Source organism: Hydra vulgaris, chromosome 15 (genome assembly GCF_038396675.1).
Source record: "Hydra vulgaris chromosome 15, alternate assembly HydraT2T_AEP".
Lineage (NCBI taxonomy): Eukaryota > Metazoa > Cnidaria > Hydrozoa > Anthoathecata > Hydridae > Hydra > Hydra vulgaris.
In genome coordinates, this window is record NC_088934.1 from 35505001 (window position 1) to 35521722 (window position 16722).

General features: G+C 27.3%; 1 protein-coding gene across 9 annotated transcripts in view; it reads left to right on the forward strand.

Annotated features, from left to right (window-relative positions):
• The window catches only part of LOC136091337 (TNF receptor-associated factor 5-like), a 103146-nt gene that overhangs the window by 9688 nt on the left and 76736 nt on the right, over positions 1-16722 (forward strand). The gene's annotated exons all lie outside the window — the stretch shown is intronic.

The window sequence follows — 16722 nt, forward strand, 5'->3', positions numbered from 1 at the left end:
GGTTTCTTTTACCATCTAATAAATATTCCCTAAATTCTTTAATAATTTTTTTGGACGACAAATTAAATTTCATGGAGAAGACACATAGCACTTTTTGCCCATACCTAACTTGAACATTACTCGGCCATTCTCTAGTTTTCAAAAATCGATACTTCTTCATAAAAATTTTTTAAATCAACTTTGAACAAGGGATTAGTCTTTGACTAGTGTTGCTAATAATACTTTGTAAAAGCGGAATTCTACTAATGCTCTGTGTTTTACTATTATTTGTGGTAGCCCTGCAAGCATATCTACGTTGAAACAAAGTTGAAAAAGCGTTAAAATTTCAGGTTGAAAAATAGTTGAGTTTTAGTTCAAATGGAAACGCAAATTTACTTTGTCCCCAATCGATAGATCAATGATGAAAACTAACCAAAAAATAACGTTGCATTAATTCTGATTGAGCGTTAATTCAATTACAACAATAAACAATAAAATTTTACACTAGCTTATGAACCTTATAATTTAAACTGATTTTTGCGCCGTGATTCTTTAAAGGCGCTAAACATTTATTTTTTATACGATATTGTGTCGCTGTATGTAAAATTTCATAAAGAAACAATAATTCTTCATAAACTTATAATAGCTGTCAAAGTAAAGTTTCTTATGTTATTGTACTCCACGTCTGATTTTCAATTATTACAACTTTCACTTATTAATATTATTATTAATATTAATATTATTGTATTAATTATTAATAATACTTAATTTATATTATATTATTAATCGGTAATATAGTTTTACAAATAATCAGCCCCTTCACCATTTTGTTAACGTTGGTAACTAAATTATAATAGAAAGCAAATAAAACCAATTTATCCATTTCTAAAACAAAAAAATAATACAAAGTTGAAACATTTTTTAAAAGAACTTTGATAAAATTGTGTCATTGTTGTATTCATCATCAATTCACATGTATCATCTTTATACTACAATATCATCACAAATTTAGCTGCATCTTTATCACCTTCTTTCATTTCAAGACTCTTATTTTGATTTGATTCACGTTTTCCACCATCCAATCAATATGGTACAAACTTTAAACAGTCTGCAATATATCTATGTGCTTTGCATATTTTTATATTAACACATTGGGTAACTGCAACTAAAAAAAACATCTATGAAATAAGGTATTCATACATTTTACAAGAATTATTATACTTCACATAGTTCATTAGCAAATGTGAGCATAGGTGATTTATAGTGGGAAAAAAAACAACCAGTTACGGATCCATGCCTAATTTACTTTATTATTTTCTAATTTTATTATTTTATAATTCTAATAAATATAACAATTTCTTTCAGTTTCAACAAGGTGCTTCCATTACACAATAATCATTTTTAACAATAAAACTATTAAATACTAAAACTATTTAATATCTAGTGAAAATAAGCATTAATTTTATTCGTTAGCCAAACAAGAGAAAACATGAAAGGGGTGAGAACCTACCTCATTGAGTAGTGGAAAATATAGATAGTGTAATCGTTCGTCATAGAGTTATAAAAATTGTCAGTTAGAGCTGAAGCGATTGCGTATAGTTAAAAACCTGTTTGTTAAGATCAGGTTGTTCCTACATAATTTGTAACGCCTCTTGTTTTTAAAGTGATAAGAAGTTTGGGCGTAGTCTAATACTGAATGTGTTTTTGTTGGCTACATTAAAGCAGTTAGTTTTTGAACAAATGTGTTGATTTATATGAGAAGTTCTTTTTTTTTTTAATGTTCCTCAATTTTTTAACTCAAATATCGAGTGGTTTGACCCATATAAAAAGCATTTCAGCTTTTACACACAAATTTATTTATGATTTTTGGGCAGAGATGTTGAGGCGTTTTATCTTTTTTTAAAAAATATGTATTAATTTTAGAGGATGAGAAGATCAATTTAATATTAAGAGTTTTTCAATGTGTTTTGCATAAATCATTTATATTGTTTTGCAATTGTTTGATACTTTACCAAGATAAGACATTTTAAAGTAATTTATTTTTGAGGAATCAACAATATCTTTTTTTCTTTTTTACATAGTCTGTTTAGTTTTTAAAAAAAAAACTTGTTATGTAAATCAACACATTTGTTCAAAAACTAGTTAATCAATATTGGTGAAACTTAAGTAATTTGTTAATAGACCTGAGTCTATTAACAATTTACTTACAAAGTCTTTTTTCTAAATGTGCTGGTAGTTAAGTTATATTTGTTGTCAATAAGAATATCTAAAAAAGCTAATAGTTGATTTATTTCTTTTCCATGGTAAATTTAATATTTTTGCCTTGATTATTCATAAAATGAAAAAATTCTAAAAGAATCGGTCTAGTTTTTAAATAAAAAAAAATAACATCAATATACCAGCGATAAAACAAGGGTTTATTACCTGTGTAGTTTAATAAACTTACCTTTTCCATATGATTCACAAATAAATTAGCAATTATACGAGCAAGGGACCCTATAGCTATACCGTCGCATTGTTTATAATATTTGCTGTTAAATAAAAAATGATTTTTTGAGGTGGCAAATAAGAATAATTCATAGATTTCTTTTTTGTTAATATAGAAAATAGGATTGTTATCAATAATAAATTTTACAGCTAGTTCTAAAGTTTTTTGTAATGGTATATTTTTAAACGCAATAACAACATCAAACGACATCGTATATTTATTTAAAGTGCTCACCTAATTTAAATCCTGAATGAATGTGAAAAAATCCTAAGGTGACAATACGGTGTTTATGTATGATTTGAGAAGATTACAAAGAAATTGCGCAAGTTTGTAGTTATAAGAACCGATTGAAGAAACTATAGGTCGAAAATTAAGGTTGTTAAATGAGTCAAAAAAATTACGTAAAGTAGAGTCTTAGGTTAACCATAAAGACAAGATGATTGAAAACCTGTTGGTCCAATATCAAAATATTGTACTTTAGTAAAGAATTTTTTGTCATAAAGTTTTTTCTAATTTTTTTTTAATTGCTCTTCTCTCAGTAGGGTTACTTCCGTTTTTAATTCATTAAATTTAAATTTGTTATTATTAATTTTTAACATACAATTTTTATAGTCGTTTTTTTCCACTATAATGACACCATTTTCTTTATGTTTCTCTGGTTTCATGATCATTATTGGTAAATATTTCAGTTTTATGAATATCAAGTGTTTTCTTAAAGTAACTTGGTTTGGTTTATTGTTGTAGTAAAGTGAACTGCAATGTGTGAGAGGTGAGCTTTAACTTTTAGTGCTTCGTATTCACTTTTAAATCCAACAGCATAGAACGGCATTTCTAACGATGCAAAGATATCTGTTTTTATTATTGTCAATGGGGGAATGGAGTAGTTTAATCTATTTTAAGAAATAATTAAATTCTTCGGTTATTTATTTATTTTTTCGTTTTTTTTTAATTTTTTTTGTTCTTTATTCTTTACAAATTCGTAATATATAATAGAATCTTTACAAAGTATAATTAAAAAGAAATCACAAAGTTACGTTATACAAAAAACATATAAAATAAAACTGTAAAGTATTACAAATTACTTCAAAGAACGCGGGAAACTTGCAAAAAACCGATGGTCTTGTCATCAAGAAACCGCTATGTGTTACTAATATTTTTGGATACTTCAATTTAAAATAAGCTTATGTTTAAAAAAAGATTTTTAATGATTTCATCACGGTTAAAAGGTACTGTTTGATTTTTGATTAAAAATCGTATAATTTTAGTCTTTTTTTTCATTATTTATTTCATTGATTTTACAGTGTTATGGTTAATAGTCTTCTTTAGAAAGTAAAAATCGAGAGAGAAAAGTTTAGAAATGAGCGTCTTTTCTGAAGATGATAATTAATTTTGAATAAAATTTCGTAAAAGTTTTTTCAAATCGATCTAATATCATATGGGTTTGCATTTTGAAAATAAAGCAATAAAAATTTTGGATATACGTTAAATTTTTGACAATGTTGTAAAAATCATCAGTAAACATCATGTTGTAAACATCAGTTTTGACTTTTTGTATTTTTCTATTCGTATTTTGTATTTTACATTATTCTATTATTATATGTAGGTTTTCACACCTTTCATGTTTTCATCTGTTTGACTTAAAAATAAAACTAATGTTTTTTTTTCACTATATATTAAATAATTTTTGTAATTAACAGTTATATACTTAAAAATGGTTATTGTATAATCAAAACATGTTGTTTTAGCAGAAAAAATTGTTCTATTTATTAAACCTATTACGAAATTTGTGCTTTACGACCATATATATATATATATATATATATATATATATATATATATATATATATATATATATATATATATATATATATATATATATATATATATATATATATATATATATATATATATATATATATATATATATATATATATATATATATATATATATATATATATATATATATATATATATATATATATATATATATATATATATATATATATATATATATATATATATATATATATATATATGGAACCTTGTTACATACGTTTTTTTCTATTTGATAAAAGTCTTGACATTAAAGTTAAAGAAAAAGTTACTCAGCAAAACAATTTTAACTGAAATCTTTAAACTTAAAAAGATTAAGCTTTTAGAAATGAATGAAAATTCAAAACTTGATGATTACGTTAGTAAAAATTCTTGGCTAATATTATAATTTTTTTTGTATAAGGAGGATAGCAAATAAATCGTTTTTTTTTTTTGCTTTTTTTTATTGTCTAAGTAAAAATATTTATATAATAACTTTTTGTTTATTTATGTATTTTTATACATCAATCAAAAAAAGAGTACATTAACACAAAAAAAATACGATATAAATAATTTTAATTAAACATTTGAAAAAGTCAAAAATATTTTTTCCCAATTCTCCTGATATAAAAAATATTAGTTAGAACCTTGTCAAACCAACCTGTCAAAAAGGGAATTTGATCTTTTGAGAATTTGAAAAAAAAAATTTATTTTTATTTTAAAATTGTATTTAGGTGATTCAAGAAGTCCTTACGGTCTTATGACAGAGCAACGCGGATGAGCATTTAATTGGAAGGTCACGCCTCCTTCATAACCGATGTCGCAAAACTTGCTCAAAGGAGGGGGTTAAACCACGGATCCTTCGTTTCTGAGGCAAGTGCGCTCAAGTTTTGAGCAAGTTTTGAGCTCAAATTTTATACTAACCTTCCTAATTGTTGAGCAAGCTCATACAAAAAAATTTTTAGTTTTATTGGTCCTTGCTCCAATTAAAATAGCAATTTAACGAATAATTAGTTGACAATGACTTTGTTTAAAATATTAAAACCGTCAGAGAGGTCAGGAAAAATAAAATATTTCTAAACTTATTGAAAATTGTCTTGTATAACAACGTGGAACGTGGCTTAAAAACTTAACCTTTTAAATATTAATAAAAACTATCTATCTGAGGCATGTCAAACTGAATTTGGTATAGGGGCCGCTTTAGCCTTAGAAAATATTGTAAGGGCCGATCAAGCTAATACTTATTTTCTGATGAATGAAGTGTGAAGTGAAGTGAAGTGAAATGAAGAACTCTTGAACTCAAACTGTCCTTTGCTAAGGCTTGATGTGAAGTAAACAAGATTATAATTATATTTAAAATCTACCAAATCACTGCAATATTATTATAAAAAGTACAGAAGTTTAATTTGGCATTATTTATTTCACACAATAAGAACACAATAAAAATGAACAAGGAGTATTTTGTAATAATAATAACAAACATTGTAAAGTATTGCATTTTCCAGAAATTTGACAACTTTTATTTGCTGAAAGCATAATAAGGTCTGGTTTTATGTCTTGACTAGCTACCACTTTCATTATGGAAGACGAATGTTCATCAGTAAGCCTGGACCTCTCAGAGGTTTTATTTCGTTTTATTTGCAAAAAAAGTTGCTCACAAAGATACTACCAAAGTACTGTCAAACATTGCACATATTTGGCAATGAAATTGAATCATCTTGGAAAATTGATGTGGTGGTAAAAATGAATAAAACTTGGGTACAGGGTCATTTCACGCTAAACGGTCCAATTTCCGAAATAATCCCCGCACTACCATCTCAGAATTTGATAAATTTTTGTCAGTATGTTGTTAAACATGTTTCATGAAGATTACCAAAATTTCAAATCAAAATGTTTATTATTTCGGATTTTGTGGTACTTTTTGTAAGGTTTACCCAAACTTCAACTTCAGTCAGTAGCTAAAATTCGTATAAATGGGGTCCTATATTTTTGCAATGAAAGGGTAATATATCTTAAAAACATGGTTTCTTAGTAAGCCGAAGGTGCAGATCACAAATAATTTATTACAAGTTTCATATTATGTCTACAATTTAGTCTATGGTTCGCCAAGTATCGTCACAAACGCAACACTATAAATATTATTTATTTATTTGTAGGGTCATATCTCTAAAACTAAAGGTTTTTAAATATTGCTATTTTGTCTAAAGGTTCTATATACTATCATAATGAAATGGATTAAAAATTTGATATTTTAGAAATTTCTCTGCTGAGTTATTCTGAAAGCAATATGGCGAAAAAAGTGAAAAACCCTAAAATAACGTGTGTTTGAACCCCTAAAACTTGATGTGGGCAAATTATTTTTGTTTTTTTAATTGTATTATTGGAAAGACCTTATTTCAAAATTTTAGAAAAAATAAAAACTGTCTTGGAGAGATTTTTCTTATGAACAAAAAAAATCTAGTTTTTATAAGCTAAGTTAGGTCTACAAAGTCTTTGATATTTTAAAAACGATATTAATATCCATATATTAACTATTGCCATGTAGAGGTAATTTTAGTAAGTAAGTATATTTTTATTCTACGGACAAATCTCTCTAAATTAATTTCAAATATTTAAGTTTATCACAAGCATCTAATATTCGAAGACGAAAATTAGAATAGATGCTATAATAAGAGTTATTTTAAATTTATCCTGACATGTCTGTTGAACTAAACTTAACTACTTGTTGTATTGGAAAATTTGATGGAAGTTTATGTCATTTAAGTACTTATTCTCGAAAAAAGGCTTTTATTGACTTTTGCTCAGAACTTTCGAACGAGGAACAGAGTTTGATTGTGAGGCGAACTTATGATTTAATTAAAAATATTACTTTTATTTGTTTCCACCACAAATCACTCCTGTTGGTAAAATACACGCATTTACAGCGCCAATGTTTAAACCCTTTGGTATGGCCAATCTTTGCTCAGTTAAAGGCTTAAGATGTATTGACCAAGAGACTGCAGACTGTCTTTCGAATTTAACAAATAAAGTTAATTGTCCAGGTCAAAAATTGTGTCCAAATTGCCGCAAAGCTTATTCAACCACAAGCTCTTTAAGTGAAAAAATTGACGATATTGATGACATAGATGATATATTTTGTTCAACTGACACTACTAATACTAGCCTTTCTGAGCTTGGAATTTCACCTTTAAGAAAACGTGTTAGTAAGAGAGATCATGCTAGTTATGTAAAAAGCAAAATTTCGAATATGCAAATAACAGTTGCCGAAAAAATAGCTGTTGTTAGTGGTTTATCACCAGATAATAGTGTCCTACCACTAAGCAGTGCAAGTGTAGAGTGTGAGAATTGCATTGATTGGTCAGATTTGATATTAGAATTGAAAGATAAAATATCTACAATCAGTAATCCCCATGAAAACGTTGGTCAAGAATAAAAATATGTAGTGAGTTTAAAGTATCAGACAGAATGACTCAAGCAGCAAAAAAGTTAAAAGCAAAAAGTGGAATCTTTGCACTTCCAGAAAGAAATGCAGCAAAGAAATTGCCAGAACATGTTAAAGAAAAAATTTTGAAATTTTATGAACACGAAGCTTTTAGCAGAACATGTCCAGGGTAAAAGATTTTGTATCTGTATGCATTGGTGCAAAAAAAGTGCATATGCAAAAAAAAGATACTGTTAGTTAATTTAAAGGAACTTTTTTTGGAGTATAAAAAAGAAAATGGAGCTGAAGTCGGATTTTCTAAATTCTGCGAGTTACGTCCAAAATGGTCTATAACTGTTAGATCTTCAGGTACACATCATATTTGCAAGTAGCCCAGTTACGGTAGACTATAAATGTCTAATTGAAAAAATAGTTTGTGATATTGAATTTAAAGAATGTATGCTTCATCGTTGCGATAAATGCCCAGGAAATGAAATGTTAAAGGCTTATCTTGAAGAGCAATTTAAAGACTTTGAATCTGATGAAACTATAACATTCAAGCAATGGATCAAAGTAGATCGTGAAACTTTAGAATCTTTGTAATTACCAGTAGACGACTTCATAGATGATTTAATTTCAAAAGTATCTATTTTATCTAAGCATCATTTTATTGCCAAAAACCAAAACAACTATTTGCGATTATTGGAAAATGAACTAAAATCAAATGAGTTGATCATTTTGATGGGTTTTTCTGAAAACTATACATTTGTTGTGCAAGATGCTGTTCAAGGGTTTTACTGTGAAAACAGCCAAACAACTTTGCATCCTTTTGTTGTTTACTACAAACTTAATGACATACTTAAAAATAAATGTTATTGTGTTATCAGTAATTGCATGCATCGCGATACTATTTCTGTTCATGTATTTCTTAGTAAATTATTAACTGAACTTAAAACATTTTTATCTTTTGAACTTATTCATTATTTCAGTGACGGTTCAGCTGCACAGTACAAAAACTTCAAAATTTTATAAATTTATGTCACCATTATACTGACTATAGTATTAGAGCAGAATGGAATTTCTTTGCAACTAGTCATGGAAAATCTCCCTGTGATGGAATTGGAGGAACTGTGAAGCGTTTAGCAGCACGTGCCAGCCTTCAACGGCCAATTAATAATCAAAATTTAACGCCCTTAAATTTATATTATTTTTGCAAGGAAAGTATCACAGGTATTTCATTTATTTATGTTAATAGTGATGAAGTAGACAATATTAAAGACAATCGAGAGAAACGATTTAGTACTGGAAACACAGTTGCAGGTACTCGCAATAATCACAAATTTGTACCTGTAAATGAAAATCAGGTTTTTGTCAGTCGTATTTCAAATGACAATACATCTTTTATTGCAAACGTTAATGAGAGTTACAACAACAACTCAACCAAATTAGTTTCACTGTCTGATCTTAGTCCTGGAAATTTTGTTGCATGTATTTACGATGCACATTGGTGGATTGGACATGTTTGTGAAATTTCAGAAGAACAGGAAGATGTTTTCATTGATTTTATGCATCCTCATGGTATGGCTCAGTCATTTTACTGGTCTAGCAACAAGGACAATTGTTGGGTTCCTAAGCAGCATGTTATTGCAGTCATTCCAAATCAAATCAGTTCTGAAACAGGTCGATATTACAATTTACCGTCAACTGTTGTTTCAGACATTAATTCCATATTTGAAGCTTTTTTAAATATGTAATTTGGAATTAAGTTGATTATAGTTTTGTACAACTGAACTTTTTCTATCACAAATTTTTTTTTTTTGTAGATAAGAAACAATATATTAACATAAAAATATATGCTTTTAGTTTTTTGTTGCAGAAAATATGTTGTAAAAGCTGTATTGTTTAACTAGATTTTGCATCTCTAACCAGGACCGCATTTGCGACGTGTTGGATTGATAGTGCTCTTAGGCATATGAATAATCGTCGCCTAAAATTTCGTAATAAAATTTAAAAAAATACATATATAACAAAAAAACAAGCGCCCCTTTTTGGTTGGTGCCCATAGTCAGTTGCCTCAACTTCTTTAGTATTTTAAATTACCGATAACATGCATTTATCCGCAGTATTTTATAGATAATAAAATAATCTCTTCAATAAATCTACCATTTTCAAGAGATTAAAATAGCTCTTCTAAATCTTGAATTTAATGGCTATATATTCTAGCTTTTATTGTCATTAATAGCTCTCTACTTAAAGTACCATTAGATTCTTTTAATTTTCTTAACATAAAATCAATTGCTAATTGGGCTGTTGCAAGATTAGCAGCGTTTCTACTAAAAGCTTCAACATTTAATTTAATAGGCTTTAGCGTATTGTCAACTCATGTTCCATATTAATATTTTCTTAAAGTGCACAATTCCAATACCTTGAAAAGTTTCTTTAATTATACAAAATTGTTTTAAAATACATTAGAAAATTTATTATTATAATTTATACTTTGCCTCTTTCTGGATTAAATTTACCCAACTATTTTGTAATTGACAGTTTTGATCCGACCGTTATTTTTATGAACTTTTTTTTACCGTGGGTTACCCTAGCAATAATATAACTACAGCATTATCTAAGCATGCTATTATGAATCACATACAGATGACTAGAGAGGTCAGGGATTCAAAAAACACCCTGATGCGTCCGAAACAAATTTTGATTTTTGGCACAATAAGTTTTGATTTTGATGCAGTATGATAAATCTTTATGTAAAATTCAAAAATTTTATATTTTGACCAAGTTTTTTTCGTTCGTAAGAAAGATCTCTCCAAGACAGTTTTTATTTTTTCTAAAATTTTGAAATAAGGTCTTTCCAATAATACAATTAAAAAAACAAAAATAGTTTGCCCACATCAAGTTTTAGGGGTTCAAACACACGTTATTTTAGGGTTTTTCACTTTTTTCGCCATATTGCTTTCAGAATAACTCAGCAGAGAAATTTCTAAAATATCAAATTTTTAATCCATTTCATTATGATAGTATATAGAACCTTTAGACAAAATAGCAATATTTAAAAACCTTTAGTTTTAGAGATATGACCCTACAAATAAATAAATAATATTTATAGTGTTGCGTTTGTGACGATACTTGGCGAACCATAGACTAAAATGTAGACATAATATGAAACTTGTAATAAATTATTTGTGGTCTGCACCTTTGGCTTACTAAGAAACCATGTTTTTAAGATATATTATCCTTTCATTGCAAAAATATAGGACCCCAAATATACGAATTTTAGTTACTGACAGATATTGAAGTTTGGGTAAGCTTTACAAAAAGTACCACAAAATCCGAAACAATAATTATTTTGATCTGAAATTTTGGCAATGTTCATGAAACATGTTTAACAACATACTCTAAAAATTTTATTAAAATCGGAGATGGTAGTGCGGGGACCTCTGGACCACTTGGCGTGGAATGACCCTACACCAACATCAGTAAATTGTTGTTTGAGAACAGAATCACATTGAAGTTCATTTAATTCCATTTGCAAGTCTTCTTCCACTTTTTTAAAATTAAAGTTGAATGGTGAGGTGAACAAAGCAAAATTTGGTTCACATTTTTTGAAATCTTGAAACCTTACTTTAAAATCTTGTTTTATATTGTTTATATATTTTTTGAGTTGCTGTTGAACATAAAATTTGGGTCATGCAGCTTCATAGACTTGCACGTCTCAAAATGTACCAAATTTTTTTGTTCGATTTGGCGTTCCCAGAGTAAAAGCTTGGTTTGAAAAGCTCTGACATTATCAAACATTGTGGTGACCAATTCTTTCCTTCCAAAATAATGTTCAGATCATTCAGGTGTTTTGTGATATCTACTAGAAAAGCCAAATCTTGAAGAAACTTAGAATTTTTTTATATCTAAAATATCTTACTCTTTTGTTTCTAAAAATTGAAATATTTCAGTTTTCAGATGATTGAATGCTTTGATTACTTTGTGACATGAAAACCATCGAACTTCAGTGTAATATGGTAAATCCTTATACTCACTGTCATTTTCATTCAACAATGAAGCAAACTGACCATTATTTAGTCCTCTTGATCTTATAAAGTTAACAACAGATGCTATTCTTTTAATTACAATCCAGTTCAATTGTTTTTCCGCATAATACTTCTTGGTGAATGATACAATGAAAATTGTTTATCTTTTTGCCATTTTTCTCATTTAATTTGCCAACAAGACCCTTCTGCGAGTCAATCATAGCGGGTACTTCATCAGTAACAATAGACACAAGATTAGTAATTGGAAGTTTGTACTTGTCCTGTATTTTTTCATTCTCCAAAAAATGTCGGCACCTCTTGTTGTACTATGCATTGGAATCAACTCTAGAAGTTCTTCTGTAATGTCATATTTGAAACTGCAACCTCTGATAAAAACATTCAACCGTGCAACATCTTTGACATCTGTACTTTTATCAATAGCAATTGAAAAGGCGTGAACATCCTTGCAAATTTTTGTTAACTGACTTCTCAAATCTGTTGCTGTGTCATTTTCACGCTCAGCAACTGTATTTCTTAAAAGACATATCTTGTTAAAATTTTTTACTTTTTTAGAACAAAGAATATTTGCAGTTTCATTTAGGCAGTTTTTGATATATTTACCTTCAGTAAAAGGTCTGGAATGAATTGCAATTAAATGTGCCAGATTAAAACTTGCTTTGACTACGAGTTTGTTTTGTTTCTTCACAAAATGAAAAATATTTTATTGCTTTTCTAGTTTGGATTTTAGTTCATTTAATTTGTCTGTCCTTTTATCTTTTTGATAAATTTCATATTTTTCCTAATGAAGTTTATAGTGCCTTTCGATATTGAATTTTTTTGGCGCACTAACTTTTTTTGACAAATCAGACAAATAATACCTTCATTAATGCTAGTAAAAAAGTATAGCACTTCCCATTTTGATTGAAAAATTTTTTTTTCATCTTCAATTTTACGTTTTCTGCTTGCACTTAGTTTTGAATGGGACATTTTGATTTTAGTGACAATAACAACAAACAAAAATAGTTCAATGTTAAACAACATCAACAAAAAGATAACTTTTTATCTATTAGACCGGGTGAATAGAAAAAAAGCAATTGCTTTTCCTAAGCGTTTTATGGGTAATTTTTCAGCTTTACGATAATAAAAATTTGACCAATTTTGATCAAATTTTTGTTCACGTAAAGCTGAGCATGTTCTCAGCGTTTTTGGAGTATATTGCTCAGCTTTACGTAAATAAAAATTTTAGTGATTTTGCTTCAAACTTTATTCACGTAAAGCTGATCATTTTCTCCAAAAACACTGAGTAAAAGCAATTGCTTTTTTATATTCATCCACCTTATTTTCTCATATCGATTGTTAAAATTAAATATATCGTCATAATTTTTTAATAATTTTTTATGGTTTTAATTTCAGAGTTTCAATTTTAATGAAAAGTTAGGAAATTAATTTAGTATTCATGTCCTTTTTAATAAAGGAGTTCAGAAAACTATTTGATTTTTTTTACCTTTGTTTTTAATAAAACATTTTTGAAATGCATGTCTGCGGGCCGCCATATGTAATAAAATGATAAAAATGTTAGAGGCCGCCATAAAAAGTCATGCAAGCCGCATCTAGCCCGCGGGCCGCCACTTTGACATGCCTGATCTATCTCATAAATTATTTAGAGAAAATTGGAGTGACGCCTATAAAATTTGGAAGCATATCAAGCGTGTAATTTATTTTTAAACAAATTTCTAAAGTTTTTTTAAAATTAACGACACCCTAATTTTTCAAAATGAGGTATAAGCCAGGGGTAAGTTTTTTTCTCTGCCTACATAGCACACATTCAAATGGTAGGAAAACATGTCTTTATATCCTCATCACAGTCGGTTTTGGATGTTTGCGACGTATTTATTACTATCTGGCTATAATTATTTTCTACTGGTTGTATGTTGACAGATTTTATTTTGTCATTGTCGCACTTTGGTTGCTTACAAAAATAATCAGTTATTGTCGATATATATATATATATCTATATATTTATATATATATATATATATATATATATATATATATATATATATATATATATATATATATATTTATATATATATATATATATATATATATTAACTTTTTTGTTCTTTTCTTAAATATTCAAAACTTTAGACAATAAGATTGTCAAGATAAAAATCGTTATACAGTAAAAAAATATAACAAAATATACAGGTATCAAAATAAAAACAAAAAAAAAAAGAACGCGGAGACTCGCAGAACACAATAAGGTAATATCATCGAGAAACGCTCGTGAATATTAAGTACATTAAATTAACATGCAAATAAAAGAAAAAAACAAAACAATGTCGTAGTAATAATTAACGAGAATATAAGTTTCGAAAGAATGTATAAATAAAGTCGGAGTAAAGAAATTTTTGATACTTTTATATATAAATACAAAAATATTTTAAAAAGTACTGTTTTCATAAGCACATAAGATTTGGATCAGATATACAGTTTTTTAATACCTTCTGAAATAAGTTTCACATTTATATTTAGAAGAATTTAAAAATATGAAAATATGTCTTCAAAAGATTAAATAGTTTCTCTTAGTTTTTTCTTGAACGAAAGATAATGCAATTCATGGGAAAAATCAAAATTTTTCAAAACTATTTTGTTCCAAAGCAAGTTCCTTGAAATTAAATATATGACTTTCCAAAAATAGTTAGAGAAATAGGTTGCCGAATTAAGTTATCATTTCTAAGTTTTATCTATATTTATCTTTTAAGGTATAATGGATCATAAACTATATGAAAAGAAACAAGAGATACGTTGGTTTTACATTTATAGATAAAACAAAGTATATCAAAAATATTTAACTGATATATATTAGGAATTTTTATTTGAAACAATAAGCAAATTGATCTTTATAATTGATAAGTGACGAGCAACATGCTTCTTCGGACGATAAAACGGTAACGGTTTAGATTTATTGATATTACCCTAGGCAATATATGCATAATTTATATGGTAGATGATTAAAAAGATATATAATTTTGTTAACCTCTGTTTATTTAAAGCATTTCCAGCTACGTACACTAATCCTTTATTTCGAACAACTTTTTTTCAAATCAAATGTGATACTTCTAATTAAGGTTTTTATCAATATTGATTCCTAAAAAGTTTGTAGTTAGTTCTCTTTTTATTTGAATTTTGTCAATAAAAAGTAAGAGCATGACAAGAAGCAGTAGCTTTTTTCCGGAGTTTGATGAAAAAGTATCCATTCAGTTTTTTCAACATTTAGTGACAGCTTAATAATTTTAAACCAGTCAGAAATTTCGGTGTTCGGTTGAACTACTTTTTTTAAATATGTAATGATTTTGATACGGTATATTATTTACTGATAAATGATTAAAAATTACATTATATAAAACTTTCTCAAAAATATTAGAAAAAACAGGCAAAATAGAGATTGGACGATTATTTGAAACATTGGTTGCATTACCCCCTTTAAATATTGGTAAAACTCTTGGTATTTTTAGATTATTGGGAAAAATACCTTGTTTTATTAAACATACAAACATTGTAAAACTTGAAACAGAATATCTTTAATGACTTCGAACGAGTCGATAATAAAATTTAAGAATTTTTTGAGTCAGATTAGGACCAACTAATACAAAAAATTTATTTAACTCGTCAGCAATTACAATTTGATTGATAATGTTTCTTAGCTATTTTTAACAGCTTTAGGCATTGCGCTCGCTTTTAATTTCTGCATGCCAGCAAATTCTTTTAGAGTTTCCCACATAATTTTTAAACTAAGATTATTTCTTTTAAGCAAATAAGAATAGTAAAATTTCTTGTCTTTTTTTTTTTTTTGTCTTCTAAATTCTTTAGCGTGGTTTTTATGGAAATCTTTGCTTTGTTCAGTTTTTATCATTATATATTTTATAAATAATTTTTTGTTTAATTTTAGAGGATTTCCTTAGTTTTTTTGTGATCTATGGTAATATTAAACTTTTAATTTTTCTAAAACTTTAGTTTATAATACGTTATAAGCTAAATTTTAGTTAATAACGTTTTAGGAACTAAAGTTTTAGAAAAACTAAGAGTTAAAAAATACGTTTTGAAAAACGTATTATAAACTAAATTAGCGTCGGCACAGGTATTTATTTCTTTCCAATGAAGATTAGATAATTGTTCTCTAAATGTTTTGAAATTAGCAGTAAAAAAATCGTTTTTTCTAAATTTGTTTTAGTTGAGATATTATATCTGTTGATATTAATAAAGTAAAAAATAGGGAAGTGGTCCGTGATGATCTGTTAAGACCTCATTATCGTCATCAGAATTGCTCATGTTAGGCTTGGTAATATACTGCAAACATTTTCTATTATAAACAATTAAACCACCGCTTCGCTTTCAATTTTTTATATCTGAGGATATTATATTGTAACCTGGTAAAAAAATATTTGAGTTCAAATTAGATTTACCAGAGTTACACCAGCTTTCAGATATGCAAATTAAACTAAAATTGTTAGGAGATTCTTTCATGTTTAAATAGAAATTTTCATAACATTTTAATATGCTTCTTATATTAATATGAAAAGTGTTAAAACATTTGCAATTAGGAAATAGCAAATATTTTAGCACTGCTGATTTGTCCTTAAAATTAAAAAAATTTGATCACAATAGTTCTGCATTTTTTAATTGTATCATGTTTATTAGTTTCTCCAACTCTATGAGCACGTTAAATAATGAATCCACCTTAAAGATCAAGTTTTGTTTTTATCAATTCATCAACTGATTCTTCTTTACCGATTATCTTTAAATTATTTCTCCTATTTCTGACTTCAATTTCAGCCAATTCGTCTCTTTAATTAACAGTTAAATTATTTTCTAAGTTTCTATCTGGTTTTGCGCGATCAGTCTTCGATCCCTCTTGTTCAATTACTAATTTATCGTATTTTTCTCTAATAAATTCGACAGATTTTTTGAAGTCGTTTACTTCAGTTTT